This window comes from Mustela nivalis, assembly GCF_964662115.1.
Source record: "Mustela nivalis genome assembly, chromosome: 5".
Classification (NCBI taxonomy): domain Eukaryota; kingdom Metazoa; phylum Chordata; class Mammalia; order Carnivora; family Mustelidae; genus Mustela; species Mustela nivalis.
This window is the reverse complement of record NC_139024.1, coordinates 68,215,962-68,232,605: the sequence shown is the minus strand read 5'-3', so window position 1 is coordinate 68,232,605 and position 16,644 is coordinate 68,215,962. Positions and strand designations below refer to the sequence as shown.

The following is a 16,644-nucleotide window of genomic DNA, read 5'->3' as shown; positions in this document are numbered from 1 at the left end:
ATTCTGGGAATGCAGGGAAGCCTTTGACAGTCCTGTGATTTTATCCTATCTTTGTGAGCACCATCTGACAGTGCTTCCTCAATGCATTCATTATGACATCATTTTATGGACAATTCATGGACCAAGAAGATCTGAGAATCCCTGGGGTGAATAGAAATGCCACAGACATGCAGGGTCTTGGATGTTCAGTGAGTAAACAATGGTTTTTAAGCAGTTTCTAAGGCCTGAGAAATAGTTGATCATCACCCAGGACTACATCCTTCAGCATGAGTTTTCTTGAAGAGGAGTTGGATACATCTGCAAGCCCCATACTGGCCCCACATATTTCTAACACATTAGAGTGAATAAAGCTAATATGGAGGAGCTTCTGTTGAATGGAACTCTAAAGGAAAATGTTTTCTTGAGGAGTCTGAATGCTAAGACATCTTGTTTCATTGTTTCTTTGGTGCCAGTTAATTCCCTGTCATAGTATTGGTATGCATAAGGCATGGGTGCAATGTTACTCTGGAAAGAAAGAAATTCAGAAAATTCTTAAATCTGCATGCATAAGCCTTCATGATGATAATATTTTAAGGATTATATGGGAAGATAACTTCCAGCTCATTGGATGTAGGTATAGATACAGAGAGATATACATACACATATATATTCATACTCAGATATAGATATACATAAAATAATCCTTCATGGACATTCAATCTACTTTTCTCTTATTAGCTCTTATTACTCTTAAGATTCTACAGGATGCGTCGAAACCAGATTTATATCCTTCCATCATACTCTTAATCTGCTTTTGTACTGCTATCTCTACCCAGTATCTCTACGCTCTGTAATTCTCCTTTAAGATGACTGAAAGATATGATGAAGTTTCTCTAAAAGATTTAACTTGACAATGACCTCGTCCTCTGCTAGCTTTCAGGACTATGTATTTATGTCTCTCATTTTCCATTCCATTCCTTCTTGTGTCATCATCTTTTGGGTACATGCTCAAAGATATTGGGTGTGCACTTCAACAAATGTTATATTTTAGAAATGACCTGTTAGCTTTTATTTTAAGCAATTTTGCTTGTGAAAGACAGAGCTGATCTGCATTTTTCACTGAGTTAACTTGACTTCTCTTTTTGTGACTGAATCCAGCCAATCAAAATATTACGTACATATCTGTAGTCATGTAACAACAGGGCCATATACAGAAATGGTTGCATTTGCAAATTGATCCCACATAATCTCTCCCTTTGACAGTAATATCGCTTGACCTCCAAGTTAAAAAAAAATCTATATCTCCCATAGCGAAGGCTTATGAGGAAAACGGTTTTGGCCTTTTGGAATTATTCCACTTAAATTCATTTTACTTTTCGGGCTATGATGTCAAGTTAGATGTTTGTTGAAAAAAAAAATGGTATTCTCTTGACTTACAGACATACCCTTAATTCTAAATGGACCACGTAAAGATCAAACATGTTTAACTTAACAAACGTAAGTGGAATGTGGGCTTCTTTTGGCATTTACTGATTTGTCTGTCTGCTTATTCATAGGATGTATATTACTCCCTTATGATCCTTGTGCCACATGAACAATGTGAATATTACTGACTTCTAATTAAAAGTACCATCACATTCTCTCAAGTATTATTTCACTGTGTGTGTTTATGAAAACATGAGTAAAACCTCAATAGTAAGAAAACATTGCCTATTTTAAAGAGGAGAATTAAGAAATGAAAGTTTTAGTAAGGCACTTATTCTCATATTGAACCTACAACTTCCATTATAAATTGTTGTCTGATTCAGTGTCTGGTTTCAGAAAAAAAAGACATATTGTACAAACTAAAGTTGCCTAAAATGACAGATATAGAGACTCTAGTGTTTCATGTAACAAGAATTCAGTGCAAAATTTAATTTTAAATGAAAATGAGACTAAAATCAGTTAATACTTACATTGTCAGTCAAAACATTTCTGTGCTATTATAAAACTCCAGACTTGTTTTAATATGCATTTATCCCAAAGGGTGAACATATTTCAGTGACTGGCAATGTAGTATCTTATAAAGAACATGGGCTTTCGCATCAGACAGACGCAGATTCATATATTTTGGCCCTTAATAGCTGTGTACTACTGGTACACACTTAAACCAAATCCTAGATTCTTCCTCAGTGAAAGGGAAATAATTACACTTTTTTAGAAAGCTGTAGTGACGTGCTTATTGAAGCACTATTTATAAAAGCAAAACTGGAAAACAACCTCAGTGTTCAATTCCAGTTGTATTCATCAGATGTTGACACAATAATGCATGCAAAAAAGCATCTCCACAGTTTGTTATATGCAATAGCGAGCCGTTATTCTAATGCTTACATGTCTGCAGATCAACTGTGATTGGCTTATTTAGACCAGGCTTGACTGGGCTGCTCTGTGGTGACAGTACTTGGTCCAGTTTGGGTTCAGATTTGTTCCAGATGTGCTTATTTTTTGGAAGTCCCAAATAGAAAGGACCAGGAGCTATCTACAGTGAGTCATCAAAACATTAGACCCAAACCAATTTGGACAAGGACAATTATCATTTCTGCACAAAATTCATTAACTTCCATTGGCCAAAATAAGTTTCATGGCTAAGCTTGAAATCGACAAGTGTTAGAAAAGCATCTTCTGTAGGAGGGGAGGGAAGCAAACATTTGCTGTTTAATAATCCAGCCTACCACAGTAGCTAAATAGTGTTTTAATGATTAAGCAAGATTCACATGATAAAGGCTATCATTAAAAAAATAATAACATAATAGAATAAAAACAATTGGCATAGTAATATGCTTATGATCTATTTTAAAGGGAAAAGAACACATAAAAAGACATCTTTGTGAAAAATTATAGGAAGGTTTTGGAGCAAAATATTAACTGACAGTGGTTATCTTTGAGGAATGAGATATTGGATGATTTTTATTTCTCCCCCTTTCAGTGTTTTCCAAGTCAACTAGATTGATCACATATTTTTTTGTCATTTTAAAGTTAATTAATAAAACTTGTTTTTCAAATTTTGGAAAAACACAGCTTCTTATTGGGGGCAAGAGCATCACCACATTGCTATGGCTCAAGCAAGAAAAGAAATGTGAAAGAATGTTGTAAATTACAAAGCAGTACAAAATGTAAGAGATTATTTTTATAATTTGGATTATGTCTCAAATTCCAGTATTTTATATTCAAGTAGGTTTTCCTTGAAATTAAAAAAAAAAAAAAGTTTTCATTTCATTTTATCTTTAGTCCCAAAAGATAGTTTTACTGAGTATAAAATTCTAAGCTGATGCTTCTTCATTTCTCTCTGAGTTTACTTCCAGAGCTCTAAAGATATTATTTTGGCTTCCAGTATTATTACTGAGAGGTCTGCTTTGGTTTAATTTTTATTTGTTTGGGGTTACTTTATCTTGTTTCTATTTTAAGATCTTTTCATCTTTTATGTGATGTTTGACAATATACCTGGATTGGCTTTTTACACTTGGACTCCCCTAAAAGTTGATCTCCTTTGTAATATTAGAAAAGTCTAACTCATTAACACTTCGACGGTTTCCTTACATTCTTTATCTCTCTCTACTCTTTCTCCATCCAAAACTTCAGTTACCTTCTTGATCTTCTGTTTTGATTAACCCTATATTTTATATATTTTAATTTCTTTGTCTCTGTACTATATTCTGTTTAAAGCCTTTCCCAATTCATCATTTGGTTCTTTTTTTACAGGTATCTGGTGATTTTTGAACAATTTCTTGTCCTCTTGGTAATCTTGATATCTTGCTTCTCAAAACATGTGACTGATGTTCACTTCAGGGTCTGTACGTACCTTTTCAAAACCTACAATATTTTGAGTCTGATTATTTTGATGATGCCCACTCACAGTTGCTTGATTGGCTTCAATCTCCTTCTTAGAATGTTCTTTCTCAGTTCATTCACTGAGATGTCACCATTTGGAGGCTTTTGTGTTGGATTTTTTTGTTGTTGCTGCTGTTGTTCTTGTATCTTTCCTTGCATAGACTCCAGGCTTTGTCTCTATGTAGCCCATGCAGCTGTGGACCACCAGCTCTGGCACATGCTCTCAGGACAAACAATGATTTTGGAACTTGCTTGCTTCTTCGTATTCATACCTTCCTGCTATCTGCCCAATAAGATTTCCTTGTCTTTTTCATCAGTTCAGACCAGTAATACAGAAATATATCATTTTACAAAAACTTATTCATATTTGTAGGTATTGTTTTCTGGGAGAATCTTTCTGAACGACTATCCTACCATATGTTCAAAAATAAAACTGCCTAATCACATTTTAAATTACCTGCTTACCTGGAGACAGATGAAAGCCTTTTATGGATATGTGTTATGTGATGCATGCAGAAATCCCTGAAACTTGGGCACCTAGGTGGCTCAGCAGATTAAGCCTCTGCCTTCGGCTCAGGTCATGATCTCAGGGTCCTGGGATCGAGCCCCACATCAGGCTTTCTGCTGAGCAGGGAGCCTGCTTCCCTCTCTCTCTCTGCTGCTTCTCTGCCTACTTGTGATCTCTCTCTCTGTCAAATAAATAAAATCTTAAAAAAAAAAAAAAAGAAATCCCTGAAACTTAATCCCATACCTGATATATATGAGACAATGAAGGAATAAAGAATAAATGAATGGAATCAATCGTATAATCTTACAGCATAAGATCCTTGAAAAATAACTACAAAGTCAAAAAATGTAAGACATTACTATTTCCCCAAAAGATTTGGATGTCATAAAAACTTTCTCATTTTACTATAAAGATGCCTAAAAAAGATTTCATAGCCTAGTGAAAAATCTTAATTATCTGAGAAAGTTAAAACATCAAAATATTGCTAAAAATCTATCATTTATGCATGACTAGATACTTTTAAAAATATGCTACAATTGATATCAGACCAATATGCTTTAATTGCCTAGTTTTAACTTGTTTGTACCCAAGAAAAAGGCAGCCTGATGAGTATCTTTAACTATATTTTGAAGAAATTTTTGTCCTCTACATAAAGGAACCTAAATGATAGGGTAAAAAAAAGACAATTTGTGGTAAAAATGCCTGTATTTTAGGGAAAGATTTGGGGCCTCTGTCCTAGAGGCAGATTTGAAGCACAGTAACTTATTTTTTTATTTTAATCAGCTGTGTATGGCCTGATCATTAGAAACTGAATTTCATGGATTGCATTTTTTTATTTTTAGGTTTTTGTTTTATGTTTGCAATATTTGTAAAGCCAAGCATTTAAGCATGGAAACAGACATGAAATTTTTATATACCTTATATATATTTTTATACTTTTTTTATACTGGAATGTTAATAAGTTTTAAAAAAAAAAACTACATTGATGAAAATTCCTGGGGAAAGGGCTGACCTGTGTTAGTGTGTGTGTGTGTGTGTGTGTGTGTGTGTGTGTGTTGTGTCTACCTGTGTGTTTACACTTGTTTGTGGTTCACATATTTTGTGGTTGGATTATCCAAAGTTTGTTCCCCCCCTTCTGATGAAGACTTGCATTCCAACTTCATTGCAGTGTGCAGTTCTTCTGTGTGGTTTGCTTTTTCTTGCATCTGAAAATAATTTGGGAGAAACAGAAACATAAAATTTGATTTGGCCTAAAAATTTTTTCTTCACTTCTTTTTAAAATGTGACCAGTCCAGCCATTTCTATATAAGGATAAAGAGTCAAAGACTTGCTAATTCAGGAAAAATGTGAACCTGAAGACTTCTTCACATCAGATATTTGGACAAACCAATCCCAAAATATTCAAGACTTATTCCTTGGCTCTGAGAATTACAACATCATAGGGATAGCTCTTTTCCCATTATTGGCAGATCTTTTGCTTGTTCACACTTTGCCATTGAGATTTACTTCTTAAGATTCTTCTTGAAAAAGATTGAGTATAGAATGAACACTGTGCTCCTAAAGTCACAAAAATGCAAGACAAAATGATTTTATTTTCAGGCATCAGTGCAAAGTATTTAAATCTGAAGGACTTCACTCCAAAATGAGACCAAAAATAGAAATCATTTTTTAAACTATGGAACATCCAATTCAATGAAACACCACCCAGGCATATTTACAAGAGTTTGAAACTATGGTTTGTGTTTATTATAAAATTAAGTGGAAAAGTAAGCTCTAAAATTATATGATGCTACATTGAAATTATATGATGCTACATTAATACAGCTATGACTTCTTTTAAAGTTAGAATAGAAAAAAATAAATCAGATAAAAATGCATCCTCGAACTCTTAATAGTCTTTATCTTTTTGTTTAGAGAGTATGGAGTTTTTAAAAACTGTCACTTTTCTAAACTTAATGTGTATAGGTATTTTTTTTTTATTTTTATTTCTCTATTATTGATTGATTGATTGATTGATTGATTTGGAAGGGGTAGTGTGTTAAGGCAGAATATGTTTCCAAGAGCCAGAGTTTTGATTCTCTTCTCTACCATCTAGTCATAAGGGCTTTATACTGGAATATTTATGGTCCAAAAATACTGTTATCCTGTGACTGTATTTCATTCATGCATTATTCTGGTGATACATTAAAAAATGTATTTTCTATTCTACTTACATTATATAAGGAATCAGATAGCTGTTTATAAATATATTCATACTGACAGATGTCACAAATCACATTTTTCACTATGAAGTGACATTACAGATGCAAACGTTTGCCTTGATGACCCCAAAATGGCTGGATCTGGCAAGGTTTAAGGTGATTGCTGCTTAATACGAGAATAGACACCAATATGTAGTACTGACAGAACAACGAAAGCAAATGTGGGTTAAGAACAATCGCTTTTATGGGTTTCTGTGTGTTAGGTTGTCTCATGCAAAGGCCCGTTTCTTTAACTCTTAGATATTGATTTAAATCCTCAGGCTCTAGTAGGTATTAATCATAATAAATACCTCATGTGAAATTATTTACCATGTATATTTTCTCTCAATCTAACGTTTTACATCATCATACTCAGTCAGCTTAGCTCTAAAATAAAAGGAAACCATGACAATTTCCAGAATGTTTAACTCTAATGTATACCCTAGCTCTGATTTTCACCTGACATAACCTAGTTTTCAGTATGAACTGTAGAACGTGCCTTCAACCCATTAGAAGTTACATAGTTTTCTATTCTTTACTGTATTTGAACAGAAATACTTTTCCCTGTAATCGAAGGCTGATGCCTTCCAGTACCTTCAAGTACTACCTTCTGCGGATATGATTTCCTAGTAGTTTTTTTGAAAAATGTTATAAAATAGCTTACCGGAGACCACAAACATTCCCCTGCATCATAGTGAAAATTATATGCAAGTCTCATGAGCAGCCTACCTATTTAAATTAACCACTAGAGAGTTATGATAGTAGCTTGCCATTTAAGGCAGACAAATCACCTTATCCATTTTAAGAGCACATTTGTCCTGACCAGTCTGGTTGAATTTTTTCAATGAGAAAGTCATTTTTCAATCAGTAAACATTTTTATGGATATGAAATCCATATGGAAACATGGGCATTTTAAAGTGAATACTAGAAGGCGTTCTACAAAACTATGGTTATCACTCAAGCTAGATGTTCAAATGGGTTTTATTCAAAATAATTATAGATAAACTCTGTATTTTAGCTGAATGAGGCTAAGGAACAAAATTTTAGGTAGAGACAAATACTTTATTGCTTTATTGGGTCTTATTAAAGTTCTTAACATTTTGTATTATACATACTGATTGACCTGGCTGGGTAAAGGGCTTACCACATCCCTTAGGGAGCATAGATTTCCATAGTAAAACTGGGGCACTATTAGCAGACAGATGGCATGAAGCTTGGGAAGGCAAGAAAAAAAAAAATCCAGTGCTTTTTATGTATTTTCCTTGTTTAAGTTAGAACCAATGGGGTATATGCATGAAAAATAATAGTTTCCCCCCACAAGTCCTAGTTATTTGAAATATTTGAACCTTCTTTTTCTTTTTCCCTTCTTCTCAATTTTACCCCTCCCTCCCTCTTCCTTCCGTCTGTCCTTCCTTTTGCCCTTTTGTCATCCCACACTTGCCCTCTCCTTCCTTACTCTTCCCTTTCTTCCTTCCTACCTTTCTTCTGTCATGACCACATTGTCATTCCAAAGCATAACACTAAAGATACAGGCCTAGTTCAGGTTGATAATTGACCCTCAGATTCAGATCAAACAACAGTTCATTTATCATGGCTTTTTCAGTTTTGTAGCTTGCTACAAAGTCATTTAGGTATTTGTGAAGAATTAAGCTATTCTTTTCTTAAAATAGTAATTGCTTTCTCAAAATTTAAGAGGATAGAATTTCTTTAATTTCAAGTATTCCTTCAGATATATTTCTTAAAAGTCTATGTTGTGCTGTAATAAAATTATTATAGAGTTAGAAAAAAGTATTCTTAAAAGAAAAAAAAATTGTGTAAATGGGTCTAGGACTATTGGTTTGTTGCTTATTGTACTCAGAATTGGTGTTTGATATTGAATAAAGGAATATTTTCTTATATTAATATTGGTCTAAATTTATATAATGACATTAGTGATACATATGTCAAAGTAGTACCCCCCAAAACACTAGAAATTTTGCTTCCCCCCAGTGAACTGGAGAACTTGTGACATGGCAGAAAATCTTTCCCAAAGGCTGCTGTTGTGGTTGGTTTTAGAAGTTGCATTTCCCCCACCTACTATTTGTTCTATTGTAAATTTCATGAGTGAAATCCTTTCTGTTTTTAATTTATTTCCTCCTGCAAATCATTTACTGAAAGTCCAGCTAATATTGTACATCTGTTACATACTGGCTGAATTTGTCATATTATCATTAGATCAGAAGATGCTATATATTCATGGTTTGGGGCTTGTCTATGATTATGAATCGCTGATCCAGTAGAATTCTTCCAAAGACAACAGGCTAAACTTGATTGCAATTAAGATGATTCACATTTTTTATATCCAAGCATATATAGAGAGGGATCATTTTATACTGAAGTAATACAGTCAATGGAGCTGATTTCAAGCTATGTCTTTGAAATGCAAATGCTTATAGAGAGAGGTAGGAGTTCGTTTAAAATTGTCAGTGAGAGGAGAAGATGGAGTAGACATACTTTTCCTTATTTGTCCCACCATGGACAACTAAAAATCCTGGGATTGAGCCCCATGTTGGACTCCCTGCTTAGCAGGGAGCCTGCTTCTCCTTCTCCCTCCCATTGCCCTCAGCTCCTGCTCATGCTCATGCACTCTCTTTCTCTCTTAAATGAATAAATAAAATCTTTAAAAAAATAGAGGTATACAGGGGCAGTCAAGCTGTGCCAGCTTCCAACTGTTCTATTTCCAGGTTACCTTCCTTAAAAAACAAACAAACAAACAAAACTGAATATAGGAAGATATACAAAACAAACATAGGAAGACTGAAAGATGAGAGAAGAAGGAAGACTGACTAGGAACTCAGGACCCAAGAAATGACAGGGATGAATTCCCTGTATTTTATTTTTGCCTCATATATCCCATGGTAACTCAGAAACACAAATGGATATGGACCCAAAAATCCCCAACAAAAGCCTGTTCTCCTTAGCTAAAGAACCAGGATTAGGATGGTCTAGCAAGAAAGAAAAGCAGTTATTTTGGACAATAACTGCTCTACTTTAGCTAAATACCACAGGGAAGAAAAATTTGGCCCCACCCTCATCCATGCCAGCGAAGGCTAACAGGAGATTCTAGACTTCCACCATAATCAGGCTATGAGGAATGCCCCTCAACATTGGGGCAAGGTCAGAGAAACTCTAGTGTAGCATCAGGATTTTCACCATCATCCAGCAGTAACGAAGCCATCTTCCCATTCTCTGGAGTTACGTGCAGAGCAATAGGATGTACTCCTTTCTCTATCAGTAGGATGGTATCAGAGGATGCTTATTGGGGGGGGTGTCTGAATTTTCACCAACATCAAGCACTAATAAGGAGCCCCTTCTCTTTTCAGGAATCAACAGAGGTGGAAACAAAAACTAAAAACCACGCTTCACCTGCCACAGTGGTGTGAGAAGAAGCTATAAAATTACCAGATACATATTGCTAATATTCTGTTAAGGATTTTTACTTTATATTAATGACGGTTATTAGTCTGTACTTTTAATTTTTATACTACTTATGTCTTATTTTTGTATCAGGGTAATATTAGGTTCATAAAACTAACTGGGAAATGTTTGCTCCTATTCTTTTTTTTTAATATTGTATATATAATAGATATTAATTTTTCTTTAAATATTTGTATAATTAGTTTCAAAATTATGAATTCAATCCCTTTAGTGGTTCTAGTGTTATTGCAATTATTTTCATGATCTATTTCTTATTGGGTGAGTTGTAATAGCTTGTGCTTTTTGAAGATTTGGTCTACTTATTCTAAGTTATCAAACTTCTGTGTGTAGATTATTGATTTGAAATATCTTCTCTCTCCTAATATAAACATTTAGTGATATAAATTTCCCCCTTAGAACTGCATTAGCTGTGATCCACAAATTTTGATATACAGTATTTTAATTTTCACTCAATTATATATATATATATATATATTTTTTTTTTTTTTTTAATTTTCCTTGAGACTTTCTCTTTGGCCCATGGTAACAAATGTGTTGTTTAGTTTCCAAATGATTAGAGGTTTTCCTGTTATCTTTTTCCTGTTGGTATGAAGTTTGATTCCAGTGTGGTCCAAGACCACACTTTGTATTAATGTCACTTATTTTAAGTGTGTTGTAGTTTGTGTTGCTGCCGAGGGTATCATCTATGTCATCAAAGTTCCATGGATCTTTGAGAAGAATGTGTATTTTGCTGGTATTCGGGCAGTTTTCTATGAATATCAGTTCAAGCCTGTGGGTTGATGGTAGTGTTGAGTTCTTCTATATCTTTGCTGATTTTCTCTCAATTATTGAGAGAAGGATGTTGAAATCCTCAGCTGTAACAGTGGACTTATTTCTCTTTTCAGTTTGATCAGTTTTTGTTCCCCCTATTTGGCTGCTCTGTTCTTTGGTGCATATACATTTAAGATTGCTAGGTCTTTTTGGTGAACTGACATTTTAACATTTTGTAATGTTTGTATGTCATGTATGTCATGACAAAGCAAGGTTTATTTCTGGGATGCAAGGCTAGTTTACTATTTGAAAATCAGTAATATAATACACCATATTAGCAGTCTAAAGAATAAAAATCACATAATGGTATCAGTTGGTACATAAAATGCATGTGACAAAAATTCAGTATTTATTCATGATTAAAAACTCCCAGAAAATTAGGAATATAGGGGAAATTCCACAACTTGATAAAGTGCATTTTCAAAAGCAAAAATAAAAACCCTACAGAAAAGATAGACATAATGATGAAAGACTGAATGCTTTCCACCTTAGATCAGGAACAATCCAAAGATTTGTGCTCTCACTGTTCCTGTTCAAAAAGTAACTGAAAATTCCAGTCAATTCATATAATAAGAAAAGGGGACAGAAACCATAGAAATCATTACACCTCCCCAAAATGAAATACTTAGGTATAATGCTAACAAAATATGTGCAAGATGAGGAAAACTACAAAACTCTGATGAAAATGAAATAATAAAAAGAATTAAGTGGAGAGATAGTCCATGTTTGTGAACTCCATATTGTTAAGATGTCAGTTCCCAACTGACCTATAGATTCAGTGCAATCATAACCAAAATCTCAGAGAATTATTTGGTAGCCATCAGTAAAGTGGTTCTGAAGTTTCCATGAAGAGGCAAAAGATCCAAAAAAGCCAACAGAGTATCAAAGAACAGGTTAGAGGACTAACACTACCTGACTTCAAGACTTACTATAAAACTACAGTAATCAAGATAGAGTGATATTGATGAAAGAACAGACAAAGAGATCAATGGAACAGAATAGAGTGCCCAGAAATAGACCCACAGAAACAGAGTCAGCTGATGTTTGACAAAAAAACAAAGGCTAGGCAATGGCTCAAAGATGGTCTTTTCAACAAATGTGGAACAACTGGACATCCACGTGCAAAAAAAAAAAATTAATCTAGACACAGGCCTCACACACTTCACAAAAGATAACTTGAAATGGATTATTGACATAAATTTAAAGAACAAAACTATAAAATTCCTAGATAAAAGCATAGAAGAAAATCTAGATGATCTTGGGTGTAATTTAGGTATGACATCAAAGGCAAGATCCATGAAAACAATAATTGATAAACTGGACTTCATTAAAATGAAAATGTACACTGCACAACATAATACCAAGAGAATGAGAAGATAAGGCACAGACTGCGAGAAATTATTTGCAAAAGACACATCTGATAACTGTTTCTCAAAATATACAAAGAACTTATAAAACTCCAAAATAAGAAAACAAACAACCTAATTTAAAAAATGGGTCAAAGATCTTAGCTGACATGCCACCAAGGAAGATATGCAGATAGCAAATAAGTGTATGAAAATATGTTCCATATTATACGTTATCAGGGAAGTGCTAATTAAAACGAGGAGATAACCACTACACATCAAGTAGAACGGCCAAAATCAGGAATTCTAGCATTAAATGCTGTGAGGATGTGGAGCCATAAGAATTCTCATTCATTGCTGATGAGGATGAACCGGCACAACCCCTTTGGGAGACAATTTGGCAGTTTCTTACAAAATTAAACACACTCATACCATACAATCCAGCAAACACCCTCTTTGGTGTTTACCCAGAAAGTTGAAAACTTATGTCCACACAAAAACTGTACACAGATCTTTACAGCAGCTTTATTTATAATTGCATAAACTTGGAAGCAACCAAGATGTCCTTAAGGAGATGAATGGTTAAATAAACTGTGGTATATCCATATAATAGAATATTATTCAGCTCTAAAAAGAAATAAGCTTTAAAACCATGAGAAGAGGGATGCCTGGGTGGCTCAGTAGAATAAGCGTCTGCCTTCAGCTCAGGTATCCTAGGGTCCTGGGATCTAGCTCTGCATCGGGCTCCCTGCTCAGAGGGGAGACTGCTTCTGCCCCTCTCTCTGCCTGCTGGTCCCCCTGCTTGTGCTTTCTCTGACCAAAAAAATCTTAAAAACAAAACAAAATCGTGAGAAAACATGGAGGAAACTTAAAACACATTGTTACTAAGTGAAAGAAGCCACTCTGAAAACACTACATACTGTATTATTCCAACCATACAACATCCTGTAAATTACTAACTAGGGAGATGAAAAAAAAAAGTCAGCAGTTGACAGGGGTTGGGGAATAGAGAGATGAGTAGGCAGAGCACAGAGGATTTTAGGGCAGTCAAAATACTCTGCATGATAACATAATGGTGGACGCAAGTCATTATATATTTGTCCAAACCAAGAGACAATGTAACATCAAGAGTGAACCCTAAGGTAAACTATGGACTTCGGGGTGATAATGATGTTCAGTATGTAGATTCATCCAGCATAACAAAGGTACCTACTGGTGAGGGATGTTGATAATGGGTGTGGGCAGGGGGTCTATGAAAAATCTCTGTGCCTTCTTCTCAATTTTTCTGTGAGTCTAAAACTGCTCTAAAAAATTAAAATCTTTAAAAAAAAACCACACAGATTATAAAAGAAAAAATAAAACTGTTCATATTTGTAGAGGATATGATTATCTCTCTAGAAAATCCCAAGGAGTCTATAAACTCCTAGATTTAATAAGTGAGTTCAGCAAGATTGCAAGATAAAAGATAAGCATATAAAATTTAATTGTCTCCCACAGGTGTCAGGCATGGTCAGCCAAGGTCAGCAAGGTCAGTGGGGTCCATAGTAGTGGCAGCAACTACAGGTGGGAAATGATGCAATAAAGATTTTTTTAATTAAAAAATAGTAAAATAAAAGTGGATTGTAATTCTGTATACTAACAATGAACACACAGACATCAAAATTAAAAATACGATGCCATTTTTTTTCACTCAAAAAAATGATAGATTAAGGTATAACTCTAATAAGCACATATGCTGAGAACTGTAGAATGCTGATGAAAGAGATCAAAAAGGATATAACTATAGAGCCATACAGTGTTTGTGATTTGAAAGACTTAACCTAATAAAAATTGTCAGTTTTCCCCAAATTCCCATCCAGGTTTAACACAATTTCCATCAAAATCCCAGCAAAGTTTTTGTGTAGTGAAAGATTATTCTAAAAAAACTCTTCTTCCTGTTTTCAAGACTTATTATAAAGTGATGGTAATTAAGATAGTGTGATGGAGGAGGAATACACACATAGATCAAAACAACAGAATAAAGAATCCAGAAATAGACTCACACAATTATACCCAAATGATTTTTGATGCTCAAAACAAGCCACAGACGAAGAAAAAAATTTTCAAGCCACATATGCAACAAGAGATGCATATCTAGAACATAGGAAGACTCAAAACTTAGTACGTAAACAACTCTATTGGAAAAGGGGCAGAACATTTCACTGGCCAGCATGCCCAGATAGCACATAAGCGCATGAAAAGATGTTTAACAATATTAGCCATCAGGGAAAGGCAAATTAAAATCTCCATGGGTTAGTACTATACACCTATCAAAATGACTAAAAGCAAACAATAGTGACAACCCAAATGCTAGTAAGAATGTAGAGAAACTGGATCACTTATACATTGCTGGTGGGAGTTTAAAATGATCTAGCTATTCTGGTAAACAGTTTATTGGTTTCTTAAAAACCAAACATGTAACGGCCCTACAGCCCAGCAATTGTGCTCCTGGTCATTTCATCCCAAAGAAATGAAAACTTATGTTCACAAAAAAACCTGTGCACAAATGTTCATAGGAGCATCACAGGTAATATAAACTGGGATGGGGGCAGATTTTGTTTAATGGATGAATGATTATAAATACTGTGGTATATTTATATCATCAACTATATCTCCGTAATAACAAGGAATTAACTACTGATACCATAACAACTTGGATGAATCTTCAAAGAATTACATTCCATGAAAAAATTCCAATCCCAAAAGGTAACACATTGTGCAGTTTCATTTATATAACATTCTTAAAAATAACAAAAGTGTGGAAATGGAGAACAGATCAGTAGTTACCAGAGTTAGAAATAGGTGAGAGGGAAAGGAAGATAGGAGAGAAGTAGGTAGCTATACCAGGACAAAATGAGAGATCTTTGTGGTGATGGAAATGTGCTGCATCTCTTTTTTAAATCAATAAATCCCATTTATTTTTTGTATATTAAGATTTTTTTAAAACTTAAATTCCAGTTTGTTAATATACATGTAATATTAATTTCAGGTGTGAGCTAGAGTGATTCAACACTTCCATTCCATACACTACCTGGTGCTTATTACAAGTGCCCTCCTGAATTCCCATCTTCTATTTCGCCCATTTCCCCCAACCTCCCCACTGGTAACCATCAGTTTGTCCTCTGTAGTTAAGAATCTGTTTCTTGGTTTGCCTCTCTTTCTTTTTTCCCTTTGCTCATTTGTTTTATTTCTTAAAATCATATGGTATTTCTCTTTCCCTAACTGACTTATTTCACTTAACATTATACTCTCTAGCTCCATCTATGTTGTTGCAAATGGATGATTTCATTCATTTTTATGGCTGAGTGATATGCCGTTGTATATACATACCTCATCTCCTTTATTCTTTCATCAGTCAGTGGACACTGGAGCTGTTTCCATAATTTAACTATTGTAGATAATACTGCTATAAACATTGGAATGCATGTCTCGCTTTGAATTAGTATTTTTGTATTCTTTGGGTAAATATATCATAGTGCAATTGCTGGATCATAGGGTAGTTCTATTAAGTTTCTGAGGAACTCCCATACTGTTTTCCATAATAGTTGCATCAGTTTGCATTCCCACCAACAATGCAAGAGAGTTCCCCTTTCTCCATCTCCTTGCCAACACCTGTTGTTTCTTGTATTGTTGATTTTAGCCATCGTAACAGGTGTAAGGTGATATCTCACTTTAATTTTGATTTGTATTTCCCTGATGATAAGTGATGTTGAGCATTTTTTCATGTGTCTGTTGGCTATCTGTCTTTGGAGAAATCCCTGTTCATGTCTTCTGCACATTTTTAAATTGGATTATTTGTTTTCAGTGTTGAATTATATAAGTTCTTCATATATTTTGGACACTAAACCTTTATCAGATATGTCATTTGCAAGTATCTACTCTCATTCCTCAGGTTACCTTTTGGTTTCACTGATTGTTTTCTTTGCTGTACAGATAACTTTTTTTTTTTTTTAATGTGGTCCCAATAGTTTATTTTTGTTTTTATTTCCCTTTTCCTAAGAGACATATCTAGAAAAATGTTGCTATAGCCAATGTCAGATAAATTACCTCATGTTCTGTCTTCTAGGATTTGTATGGTGTCAGGTCTCATAAGTCTTCAATCAAATTTTTAGTTAATTTTTGTGTACGGTATAAGAAAGGGGTCCAGTTTCATTCTTTTGCATGTAGCTGTCCAGTTTTCCCAACACCATTTGTTGAAGAGACTCTTTTTCCCATTGCATATTCTAGTCTCCTTTGTTGAAGATTAAATGACCATAAAATATGGGTTTATTTCTGGGTTTTCTATTCTATTCCATTGATCTCTGCATCTATTTTTTGACAGTACCCTACCATTTTGATTACTACAGCTTTGTAATATAACTTGAAGTCTGGAATTGT

General features: G+C 34.4%; 1 protein-coding gene and 1 long non-coding RNA gene across 3 annotated transcripts in view; one reads left to right on the top strand and one right to left on the bottom strand.

Moving 5' to 3' along the window:
* LOC309865227 overlaps positions 1–16,644 on the top strand; it is a 230,850-nt gene that overhangs the window by 200,215 nt on the left and 13,991 nt on the right. Inside the window, exon 6 of one of the 2 annotated variants that reach the window (XR_014311986.1) lies at positions 9,958–10,090. The exons of the other annotated variant lie outside the window; for it this stretch is intronic. This is a non-coding gene — a long non-coding RNA (uncharacterized lncRNA). Of the gene's footprint in view, positions 1–9,957; positions 10,091–16,644 lie in introns of those variants that run through there. 2 annotated transcript variants of the gene reach the window in all.
* The window catches only part of LOC309865225 (uncharacterized protein), a 112,509-nt gene that overhangs the window by 86,889 nt on the left and 8,976 nt on the right, over positions 1–16,644 (bottom strand). The gene's annotated exons all lie outside the window — the stretch shown is intronic.